Source organism: Lissotriton helveticus, chromosome 1_2, assembly GCF_964261635.1.
Source record: "Lissotriton helveticus chromosome 1_2, aLisHel1.1, whole genome shotgun sequence".
NCBI classification, from domain to species: Eukaryota; Metazoa; Chordata; class Amphibia; order Caudata; family Salamandridae; genus Lissotriton; species Lissotriton helveticus.
In genome coordinates this window covers 324615421-324627920 of record NC_136058.1, presented here as the reverse complement: position 1 = coordinate 324627920, position 12500 = coordinate 324615421, and the positions used below count along the sequence as shown (strand labels likewise).

The following is a 12500-nucleotide window of genomic DNA, read 5'->3' as shown; positions in this document are numbered from 1 at the left end:
TCTGTCAAAGATGATCCAAATGGAATTGATGAAACGTCCCAATTACAAACAACAGAATCAAAATAGGGTGAGTGGACACCCGGATTAGAACCAGGGACCTCTCTATCTGCAGTCAAATGCTCTACCACTGAGCTATATCCCCAGCTTTTCAGTAAAATCAGAATGACAAAATATCAGTACATCATGAAAGAGTGTGAGGATCATACTAAGTTGTGCCAGAAAGTACAACCTTGAAACTGTGGAACAGGAGAAGTAGTCCTTAATATTATTTATTAAAGGAAAACTGGATCATTTAAAAACAGATTTATTTGCTTCATTGTTATTTTATTTGAATAGGCAGTGGTACATAGGACCAATGCCTCTACATACAATGATTGTTTTGAAACTTTCTTAAAGGGGAAGAGGTTTTTACGGGACACCTTATCATTTGAGGATTGGTTACCACAATCACGGAGATGGTGATGAAGTATGATTGTTTTGGCCAAATTATGGTGGAAAAACATTTCTACGTACCACTACAATTCGGTATTTGGAAGGTACACCCAAACACCCCTTTCGAATACCTTCCATTTAATACATCAGAAAAAGCCATTTTGCGTTTGCAAATGGCCTGATTCTTCAGACCAGCCTTCTTGCAACTGCAATGATAGTTCGTACATCTTGCACGTAGGCAGAGCTTTTAAGGAGAAATTAAATAGTTCCTATGTTGCACAAAAATGAAGTGCTTCAAACAAACACATACTTTGCATGCACAGAGAAGAGGTGGAATATATGTAAGACTGAAGACACAGGTGAAATGAGAAATAGATTGACTGCTTCGCTGCCAAGTTTTATACGCCATTTCTTCAGTGTAATACAAGAAAGCACCACACAGTATAACAAAGTTGTCAATTGGTTTCATAGTCCATTCCCTTTGTTTAGTGCTGTGAAAGGAAGAGCCGAATTCCAAAATTGATCAATGATGTTCCAGAAATTTCCCAAAGGGAATACCAAGCCGAATGTTAAAAACTGCATTTACTCACAGGTTTTGAGAAGCAAACACTGTAATGCCATTAAAATGCAATATCCAAGGGAACACTGACTCTGTCAAAGATGATCCAAATGGAATTGATGAAAAGTCCCAATTACAAACAACAGAATCAAAATAGGGTGAGGGGACACCCGGATTAGAACCAGGGACCTCTCGATCTGCAGTCAAATGCTCTACCACGGAGCTATATCCCCAGCTTTTCAGGAAAATCAGAATGACAAAATATCAGTACATCATAAAAGAGTGTGAGGATCATACTAAGTTGTGCCAGAAAGTACAACCTTGAAACTGTGGAACAGGAGAAGTAGTCCTTAATATTATTGATTAAAGGAAAACTGGATCATTTAAAAACAGATTTATTTGTTTCATTGTTATTTTATTTGAATAGGCAGTGGTACATAGGACCAATGCCTCTACATACAATGATTGTTTTGAAACATTCTTAAAGGGGAAGAGGTTTTTACGGGACACCTTATCATTTGAGGATTGGTTACCACAATCACGGAGATGGTGATGAAGTATGATTGTTTTGGCCAAATTATGGTGGAAAAACATTTCTACGTACCACTACAATTCGGTATTTGGAAGGTACACCCAAACACCCCTTTCGAATAACTTCCATTTAATACATCAGAAAAAGCCATTTTGCGTTTGCAAATGGCCTGATTCTTCAGACCAGCCTTCTTGCAACTGCAATGATAGTTCGTGCATCTTGCACGTAGGCAGAGCTTTAAAGGAGAAATTAAATAGTTCCTATGTTGCACAAAAATGAAGTGCTTCAAACAAACACATACTTTGCATGCACAGAGAAGAGGTGGAATATATGTAAGACTGAAGACACAGGTGAAATGAAAAATAGATTGACTGCTTCGCTGCCAAGTTTTATACGCCATTTCTTCAGTGTAATACAAGAAAGCACCAAACAGTATAACAAAGTTGTCAATTGGTTTCATAGTCCATTCCCTTTGTTTAGTGCTGTGAAAGGAAGAGCCGAATTCCAAAATTGATCAATAATGTTTCAGAAATTTCCCAAAGGGAATACCAAGCCGAGTGTTAAAAACTGCATTTACTCACAGGCTTTGAGCAGGAAACACTGAAATGCTATTAAAGTGCAATATCCAAGGGAACACTGACTCTGTCAAAGATGATCCAAATGGAATTGATGAAAAGTCCCAATTACAAACAACAGAATCAAAATAGGGTGAGGGGACACCCGGATTTGAACCAGGGACCTCTTGATCTGCAGTCAAATGCTCTACCACTGAGCTATATCCCCAGCTTATCAGTAAAATCAGAATGACTAAATATCAGTACAACATGAAAGAGTGTGAGGATCATACTAAGTTGTGCCAGAAAGTACAACCTTGAAACTGTGGAACAGGAGTAGTAGTCCTTAATATTATTTATTAAAGGAAAACTGGATCAGTTAAAAAACAGATTTATTTGTTTCATTGTTATTTTATTTGAATAGGCAGTGGTGCATAGGACCAATGCCTCTACATACAATGATTGTTTTGAAACATTCTTAAAGGGGAAGAGGTTTTTACGGGACACCTTATCATTTGAGGATTGGTTACCACAATCACGGAGATGGTGATGAAGTATGATTGTTTTGGCCAAATTATGGTGGAAAAACATTTGTACGTACCACTACAATTCGGTATTTGGAAGGTACACCCAAACACCCCTTTTGAATACCTTCCATTTAATACATCAGAAAAAGCCACTTTGCGTTTGCAAATAGCCTGATTCTTCAGACCAGCCTTCTTGCAACTGCAAAGATAGTTCGTACATCTTGCACGTAGGCAGAGCTTTTCAGGAGAAATTAAATAGTTCCTAGGTTGCACAAAAAGTGAAGTGCTTCAAACAAACACATACTTTGCATGCACAGAGAAGAGGTGGAATATATGTAAGACTGAAGACAAAGGTGAAATGAGAAATAGATTGACTGCTTCGCTGCCAAGTTTTATACGTCATTTCTTCAGTGCAATACAAGAAAGCACCAAACAGTATAACAAAGTTGTCAATTGGTTTCATAGTCCATTCCCTTTGTTTAGTGCTGTGAAAGGAAGAGCCGAGTTCCAAAATTGATCAATGTTTCAGAAATTTCCCAAAGGGAATACCAAGCCGAGTGTTAAAAACTGCATTTACTCACAGGCTTTGAGCAGGAAACACTGAAATGCTATTATTATCCAAGGGAACACTGACTCTGTCAAAGATGATCCAAATGGAATTGATGAAACGTCCCAATTACAAACAACAGAATCAAAATAGGGTGAGTGGACACCCGGATTAGAACCAGGGACCTCTCTATCTGCAGTCAAATGCTCTACCACTGAGCTATATCCCCAGCTTTTCAGTAAAATCAGAATGACAAAATATCAGTACATCATGAAAGAGTGTGAGGATCATACTAAGTTGTGCCAGAAAGTACAACCTTGAAACTGTGGAACAGGAGAAGTAGTCCTTAATATTATTTATTAAAGGAAAACTGGATCATTTAAAAACAGATTTATTTGCTTCATTGTTATTTTATTTGAATAGGCAGTGGTACATAGGACCAATGCCTCTACATACAATGATTGTTTTGAAACATTCTTAAAGGGGAAGAGGTTTTTACGGGACACCTTATCATTTGAGGATTGGTTACCACAATCACGGAGATGGTGATGAAGTATGATTGTTTTGGCCAAATTATGGTGGAAAAACATTTCTACGTACCACTACAATTCGGTATTTGGAAGGTACACCCAAACACCCCTTTCGAATACCTTCCATTTAATACATCAGAAAAAGCCATTTTGCGTTTGCAAATGGCCTGATTCTTCAGACCAGCCTTCTTGCAACTGCAATGATAGTTCGTACATCTTGCACGTAGGCAGAGCTTTTAAGGAGAAATTAAATAGTTCCTATGTTGCACAAAAATGAAGTGCTTCAAACAAACACATACTTTGCATGCACAGAGAAGAGGTGGAATATATGTAAGACTGAAGACACAGGTGAAATGAGAAATAGATTGACTGCTTCGCTGCCAAGTTTTATACGCCATTTCTTCAGTGTAATACAAGAAAGCACCACACAGTATAACAAAGTTGTCAATTGGTTTCATAGTCCATTCCCTTTGTTTAGTGCTGTGAAAGGAAGAGCCGAATTCCAAAATTGATCAATGATGTTCCAGAAATTTCCCAAAGGGAATACCAAGCCGAATGTTAAAAACTGCATTTACTCACAGGTTTTGAGAAGCAAACACTGTAATGCCATTAAAATGCAATATCCAAGGGAACACTGACTCTGTCAAAGATGATCCAAATGGAATTGATGAAAAGTCCCAATTACAAACAACAGAATCAAAATAGGGTGAGGGGACACCCGGATTTGAACCAGGGACCTCTTGATCTGCAGTCAAATGCTCTACCACTGAGCTATATCCCCAGCTTTACAGTAAAATTAGAATGACAAAATATCAGTACATCATGAAAGAGTGAGAGGATCATACTGAGTTGTTCCGGAAAGTACAACCTTGAAACTGTGGAACAGGAGAAGTAGTCCTTAATATTATTTATTAAAGGAAAACTGGATCATTTAAAAAACAGATACTTGTTTCATTGTTATTTTATTTGAATAGGCAGTGGAACATAGGACCAATGCCTCTACATACAATGATTGTTTTGAAACATTCTTAAAGGGGAAGAGGTTTTTACGGGACACCTTATCATTTGAGGATTGGTTACCACAATCACTGAGATGGTGATGAAGTATGATTGTTTTGGGCCAAATTATGGTGAAAAAACATTTCTACGTACTACTACAATTCGGTATTTGGAAGGTACACCCAAACACCCCTTTCGAATACCTTCCATTTAATACATCAGAAAAAGCCATTTTGTGTTTGCAAATGGCCTGATTCTTCAGACCAGCCTTCTTGCAACTGCAATGATAGTTCGTACATCTTGCACGTAGGCAGAGCTTTTAAGGAGAAATTAAATAGTTCCTACGTTGCACAAAAATGAAGTGCTTCAAACAAACACATACTTTGCATGCACCGAGAAGAGGTGGAATATATGTAAGACTGAAGATACAGGTGAAATGAGAAATAGATTGACTGCTTCGCTGCCAAGTTTTATACGCCATTTCTTCAGTGCAATACAAGAAAGCACCAAACAGTATAACAAAGTTGTCAATTGGTTTCATAGTCCATTCCCTTTGTTTAGTGCTGTGAAAGGAAGAGCCGAATTCCAAAATTGATCAATGATGTTTCAGAAATTTCCCAAAGGGAATACCAAGCCGAGTGTTAAAAACTGCATTTACTCAGAGGTTTTGAGCAGGAAACACTGAAATGCTATTAAAGTGCAATATCCAAGGGAACACTGACTCTGTCAAAGATGATCCAAATGGAATTGATGAAAAGTCCCAATTACAAACAACAGAATCAAAATAGGGTGAGGGGACACCCGGATTTGAACCAGGGACCTCTTGATCTGCAGTCAAATGCTCTACCACTGAGCTATATCCCCAGCTTTTCAGTAAAATCAGAATGACAAAATATCAGTACATCATGAAAGAGTGTGAGGATCATACTAAGTTGTGCCAGAAAGTACAACCTTAAAACTGTGGAACAGGAGAAGTTGTCCTTAATATTAATTATTAAAGGAAAACTGGATCATTTAAAAACAGATTCATTTGTTTCATTGTTATTTTATTTGAATAGGCAGTGGTACATAGGACCAATGCCTCTACATACAATAATTGTTTTGAAATATTCTTAAAGGGGAAGAGGTTTTTACGGGACACCTTATCATTTGAGGATTGGTTACCACAATCACGGAGATGGTGATGAAGTATGATTGTTTTGGCCAAATTATGGTGGAAAAACATTTCTACGTACCACTACAATTCGGTATTTGGAAGGTACACCCAAACACCCCTTTCGAATACCTTCCATTTAATACATCAGAAAAAGCCATTTTGCGTTTGCAAATGGCCTGATTCTTCAGACCAGCCTTCTTGCAACTGCAATGATAGTTCGTACATCTTGCACGTAGGCAGAGCTTTTAAGGAGAAATTAAATAGTTCCTATGTTGCACAAAAATGAAGTGCTTCAAACAAACACATACTTTGCATGCACAGAGAAGAGGTGGAATATATGTAAGACTGAAGACACAGGTGAAATGAGAAATAGATTGACTGCTTCGCTGCCAAGTTTTATACGCCATTTCTACAGTGTAATACAAGAAAGCACCAAACAGTATAACAGAGTTGTCAATTGGTTTCATAGTCCATTCCCTTTGTTTAGTGCTGTGAAAGGAAGAGCCGAATTCCAAAATTGATCAATGATGTTTCAGAAATTTCCCAAAGGGAATACCAAGCCGAGTGTTAAAAACTGCATTTACTCACAGGCTTTGAGCAGGAAACAATGAAATGCTATTAAAGTGCAATATCCAAGGGAACACTGACTCAGTCAAAGATGATCCAAATGGAATTGATGAAAAGTCCCAATTACAAACAACAGAATCAAAATAGGGTGAGGGGACACCCGGATTTGAACCAGGGACCTCTTGATCTGCAGTCAAATGCTCTACCACTGAGCTATATCCGCAGCTTTTCAGTAAAATAAGAATGACAAAATATCAGTACATCATGAAAGAGTGTGAGGATCATACTAAGTTGTGCCAGAAAGTACAACCTTGAAACTGTGGAACAGGAGAAGTAGTCCTTAATATTATTTATTAAAGGAAAACTGGATCAGTTAAAAAACAGATTTATTTGTTTCATTGTTATTTTATTTGAATAGGCAGTGGTACATAGGACCAATGCCTCTACATACAATGATTGTTTTGAAACATTCTTAAAGGGGAAGAGGATTTTACGGGACACCTTATTATTTGAGGATTGGTTACCACAATCACAGTGATGGTGATGAAGTATGATTGTTTTGGCCAAAATATGGTGGAAAAACATTTCTACGTACCACTACAATTCGGTATTTGGAAGGTACACCAAAACACCCCTTTCGAATACCTTCCATTTAATACATCAGAAAAAGCCATTTTGCGTTTGCAAATGGCCTGATTCTTCAGACCAGTCTTCTTGCAACTGCAATGATAGTTCGTACATCTTGCACGTAGGCAGAGCTTTTAAGGAGAAATTAAATAGTTCCTACGTTGCACAAAAATGAAGTGCTTCAAACAAACACATACTTTGCATGCACAGAGAAGAGGTGGAATATTTGTAAGACTGAAGACACAGGTGAAATGAGAAATAGATTGACTGCTTCGCTGCCAGGTTTTATACGCCATTTCTTCAGTGCAATACAAGAAAGCACCAAACAGTATAACAAAGTTGTCAATTGGTTTCATAGTCCATTCCCTTTGTTTAGTGCTGTGAAAGGAAGAGCCGAATTCCAAAATTGATCAATGATGTTTCAGAAATTTCCCAAAGGGAATACCAAGCCGAGTGTTAAAAACTGCATTTACTCACAGGCTTTGAGCAGGAAACACTGAAATGCTATTAAAGTGCAATATCCAAGGGAACACTGACTCTGTCAAAGATGATCCAAATGGAATTGATGAAAAGTCCCAATTACAAACAACAGAATCATAATAGGGTGAGGGGACACCCGGATTTGAACCAGGGACCTCTTGATCTGCAGTCAAATGCTCTACCACTGAGCTATATCCCCAGCTTTTCACTAAAATAAGAATGACAAAATATCAGTACATCATGAAAGAGTGTGAGGATCATACTAAGTTGTGCCAGAAAGTACAACCTTGAAACTGTGGAACAGGAGAAGTAGTCCTTAATATTATTTATTAAAGGAAAACTGGATCAGTTAAAAAACAGATTTATTTGTTTCATTGTTATTTTATTTGAATAGGCAGTGGTACATAGGACCAATGACTCTACATACAATGATTGTTTTGAAACATTCTTAAAGGGGAAGAGGTTTTTACGGGACACCTTATCATTTGAGGATTGGTTACCACAATCACGGAGATGGTGATGAAGTATGATTGTTTTGGCCAAATTATGGTGGAAAAACATTTCTACGTACCACTACAATTCGGTATTTGGAAGGTACACCCAAACACCCCTTTCGAATACCTTCCATTTAACACATCAGAAAAAGCCATTTTGCGTTTGCAAATGGCCTGATTCTTCAGATCAGCCTTCTTGCAACTGCAATGATAGTTCGTACATCTTGCAAGTAGGCAGAGCTTTTCAGGAGAAATTAAATAGTTCCTACGTTGCACAAAAATGAAGTGCTTCAAACAAACACATACTTTGCATGCACAGAGAAGAGGTGAAATATATGTAAGACTGAAGACAGAGGTGAAATGAGAAATAGATTGACTGCTTCGCTGCCAAGTTTTATACGCCATTTCTTCAGTGCAATACAAGAAAGCACCAAACAGTATAACAAAGTTGTCAATTTGTTTCATAGTCCATTCCCTTTGTTTAGTGCTGTGAAAGGAAGAGCCGAATTCCAAAATTGATCAATGATGTTACAGAAATTTCCCAAAGGGAATACCAAGCCGAGTGTTAAAAACTGCATTTACTCACAGGTTTTGAGCAGGAAACACTGAAATGCTATTAAAGTGCAATATCCAAGGGAACACTGACTCTGTCAAAGATGATCCAAATGGGTTTGATGAAAAGTCCCAATTACAAACAACAGAATCAAAATAGGGTGAGGGGACACCCGGATTTGAACCAGGGACCTCTTGATCTGCAGTCAAATGCTCTACCACTGAGCTATATCCCCAGCTTTTCAGTAAAATAAGAATGACAAAATATCAGTACATCATGAAAGAGTGTGAGGATCATACTAAGTTGTGCCAGAAAGTACATCCTTGAAACTGTGGAACAGGAGAAGTAGTCCTTAATATTATTTATTAAAGGAAAACTGGATCAGTTAAAAAACAGATTTATTTGTTTCATTGTTATTTTATTTGAATAGGCAGTGGTACATAGGACCAATGCCTCTACATACAATGATTGTTTTGAAACATTCTTAAAGGGGAAGAGGTTTTTACGGGACACCTTATCATTTGAGGATTGGTTACCACAATCACTGACATGGTGATGAAGTATGATTGTTTTGGGCCAAATTATGGTGGAAAAACATTTCTACGTACCACTACAATTCGGTATTTGGAAGGTACACCCAAACACCCCTTTCGAATACCTTGCATTTAATACATCAGAAAAAAACCATTTTGCGTTTGCAAATGGCCTGATTCTTCAGACCAGCTTTCTTGCAACTGCAATGATAGTTCGTGCATCTTGCACGTAGGCAGAGCTTTAAAGGAGAAATTAAATAGTTCCTATGTTGCACAAAAATGAAGTGCTTCAAACAAACACATACTTTGCATGCACAGAGAAGAGGTGGAATATATGTAAGACTGAAGACACAGGTGAAATGAGAAATAGATTTACTGCTTTGCTGCCAAGTTTTATACGCCATTTCTTCAGTGTAATACAAGAAAGCACCAAACAGTATAACAAAGTTGTCAATTGGTTTCATAGTCCATTCCCTTTGTTTAGTGCTGTGAAAGGAAGAGCCGAATTCCAAAATTGATCAATGATGTTTCAGAAATTTCCCAAAGGGAATACCAAGCCGAGTGTTAAAAACTGCATTTACTCACAGGCTTTGAGCAGGAAACACTGAAATGCTATTAAAGTGCAATATCCAAGGGAACACTGACTCTGTCAAAGATGATCCAAATGGAATTGATGAAAAGTCCCAATTACAAACAACAGAATCAAAATAGGGTGAGGGGACACCCGGATTTGAACCAGGGACCTCCTGATCTGCAGTCAAATGCTCTACCACTGAGCTATATCCCCAGCTTATCAGTAAAATCAGAATGACTAAATATCAGTACATCATGAAAGAGTGTGAGGATCATACTAAGTTGTGCCAGAAAGTACAACCTTGAAACTGTGGAACAGGAGAAGTAGTCCTTAATATTATTTATTAAAGGAAAACTGGATCAGTTAAAAAACAGATTTATTTGTTTCATTGTTATTTTATTTGATAAGGCAGTGGTACATAGGACCAATGCCTCTACATACAATGATTGTTTTGAAACATTCTTAAAGGGGTAGAGGTTTTTACGGGACACCTTATCATTTGAGGATTTGTTACCACAATCACGGAGATGGTGATGAAGTATGATCGTTTTGGCCAAATTATGGTGGAAAAACATTTCTACGTACCACTACAATTCGGTATTTGGAAGGTACACCCAAACACCCCTTTCGAATACCTTCCATTTAATACATCAGAAAAAGCCATTTTTCATTTGCAAATGGCCTGATTCTTCAGACCAGCCTTCTTGCAACTGCAATGATAGTTCGTACATCTTGCACGTAGGCAGAGCTTTTAAGGAGAAATTAAATAGTTCCTATGTTGCACAAAAATGAAGTGCTTCAAACAAACACATACTTTGCATGCACAGAGAAGAGGGGGAATATATGTAAGACTGAAGACACAGGTGAAATGAGAAATAGATTGACTGCTTCGCTGCCAAGTTTTATACGCCATTTCTTCAGTGTAATACAAGAAAGCACCAAACAGTATAACAAAGTTGTCAATTGGTTTCATAGTCCATTCCCTTTGTTTAGTGCTGTGAAAGGAAGAGCCGAATTCCAAAAATGATCAATGATGTTTCAGAAATTTCCCAAAGGGAATACCAAGCCGAGTGTTAAAAACTGCATTTACTCACAGGCTTTGAGCAGGAAACAATGAAATGCTATTAAAGTGCAATATCCAAGGGAACACTGACTCAGTCAAAGATGTTTCAAATGGAATTGATGAAAAGTCCCAATTACAAACAACAGAATCAAAATAGGGTGAGGGGACACCAGGATTTGAACCTGGTACCTCTTGATCTGCACTCAAATGCTCTACCACTGAGCTATATCCCCAGCTTTACAGTAAAATTAGAATGACAAAATATCAGTACATCATGAAAGAGTGAGAGGATCATACTGAGTTGTTCCGGAAAGTACAACCTTGAAACTGTGGAACAGGAGAAGTAGTCCTTAATATTATTTATTAAAGGAAAACTGGATCATTTAAAAAACAGATACTTGTTTCATTGTTATTTTATTTGAATAGGCAGTGGAACATAGGACCAATGCCTCTACATACAATGATTGTTTTGAAACATTCTTAAAGGGGAGGAGGTTTTTACGGGACACCTTATCATTTGAGGATTGGTTACCACAATCACTGAGATGGTGATGAAGTATGATTGTTTTGGGCCACATTATGGTGAAAAAACATTTCGACGTACTACTACAATTCGGTATTTGGAAGGTACACCCAAACACCCCTTTCGAATACCTTCCATTTAATACATCAGAAAAAGCCATTTTGTGTTTGCAAATGGCCTGATTCTTCAGACCAGCCTTCTTGCAACTGCAATGATAGTTCGTACATCTTGCACGTAGGCAGAGCTTTTAAGGAGAAATTAAATAGTTCCTACGTTGCACAAAAATGAAGTGCTTCAAACAAACACATACTTTGCATGCACCGAGAAGAGGTGGAATATATGTAAGACTGAAGATACAGGTGAAATGAGAAATAGATTGACTGCTTCGCTGCCAAGTTTAATACGCCATTTCTTCAGTGCAATACAACAAAAGCACCAAACAGTATAACAAAGTTGTCAATTGGTTTCATAGTCCATTCCCTTTGTTTAGTGCTGTGAAAGGAAGAGCCGAATTCCAAAATTGATCAATGATGTTTCAGAAATTTCCCAAAGGGAATACCAAGCCGAGTGTTAAAAACTGCATTTACTCACAGGTTTTGAGCAGGAAACACTGAAATGCTATTAAAGTGCAATATCCAAGGGAACACTGACTCTGTCAAAGATGATCCAAATGGAATTGATGAAAAGTCCCAATTACAAACAACAGAATCAAAATAGGGAGAGGGGACACCCGGATTTGAACCAGGGACCTCTTGATCTGCAGTCAAATGCTCTACCACTGAGCTATATCCCCAGCTTTTCAGTAAAATCAGAATGACAAAATATCAGTACATCATGAAAGAGTGTGAGGATCATACTAAGTTGTGCCAGAAAGTACAACCTTGAAACTGTGGAACAGGAGAAGTAGTCCTTAATATTAATTATTAAAGGAAAACTGGATCATTTAAAAACAGATTCATTTGTTTCATTGTTATTTTATTTGAATAGGCAGTGGTACATAGGACCAATGCCTCTACATACAATGATTGTTTTGAAACATTCTTAAAGGGGAAGAGGTTTTTACGGGACACCTTATCATTTGAGGATTGGTTACCACAATCACGGAGATGGTGATGAAGTATGATTGTTTTGGCCAAATTATGGTGGAAAAACATTTCTACGTACCACTACAATTCGGTATTTGGAAGGTACACCCAAACACCCCTTTCGAATACCTTCCATTTAATACATCAGAAAAAGCCATTTTGCGT

General features: G+C 37.7%; 7 non-coding genes across 7 annotated transcripts; all 7 read right to left on the bottom strand.

Moving 5' to 3' along the window:
* Positions 1–2234: 2234 nt before the first annotated feature.
* Positions 2235–2306, bottom strand: TRNAC-GCA (transfer RNA cysteine (anticodon GCA)). The gene has a single exon. It is a non-coding gene; the product is annotated as a tRNA-Cys (tRNA).
* Positions 2307–4390: 2084 nt separating this feature from the next.
* TRNAC-GCA (transfer RNA cysteine (anticodon GCA)) lies at positions 4391–4462 on the bottom strand. The gene has a single exon. It is a non-coding gene; the product is annotated as a tRNA-Cys (tRNA).
* A 1010-nt stretch (positions 4463–5472) lies between these two features.
* TRNAC-GCA (transfer RNA cysteine (anticodon GCA)) lies at positions 5473–5544 on the bottom strand. The gene has a single exon. It is a non-coding gene; the product is annotated as a tRNA-Cys (tRNA).
* A 2093-nt stretch (positions 5545–7637) lies between these two features.
* On the bottom strand, positions 7638–7709 carry TRNAC-GCA (transfer RNA cysteine (anticodon GCA)). The gene has a single exon. It is a non-coding gene; the product is annotated as a tRNA-Cys (tRNA).
* A 1011-nt stretch (positions 7710–8720) lies between these two features.
* TRNAC-GCA (transfer RNA cysteine (anticodon GCA)) lies at positions 8721–8792 on the bottom strand. The gene has a single exon. It is a non-coding gene; the product is annotated as a tRNA-Cys (tRNA).
* A 1013-nt stretch (positions 8793–9805) lies between these two features.
* Positions 9806–9877, bottom strand: TRNAC-GCA (transfer RNA cysteine (anticodon GCA)). Its single transcript has one exon. It is a non-coding gene; the product is annotated as a tRNA-Cys (tRNA).
* A 2094-nt stretch (positions 9878–11971) lies between these two features.
* Positions 11972–12043, bottom strand: TRNAC-GCA (transfer RNA cysteine (anticodon GCA)). Its single transcript has one exon. It is a non-coding gene; the product is annotated as a tRNA-Cys (tRNA).
* Between the last annotated feature and the right edge of the window lie 457 nt (positions 12044–12500).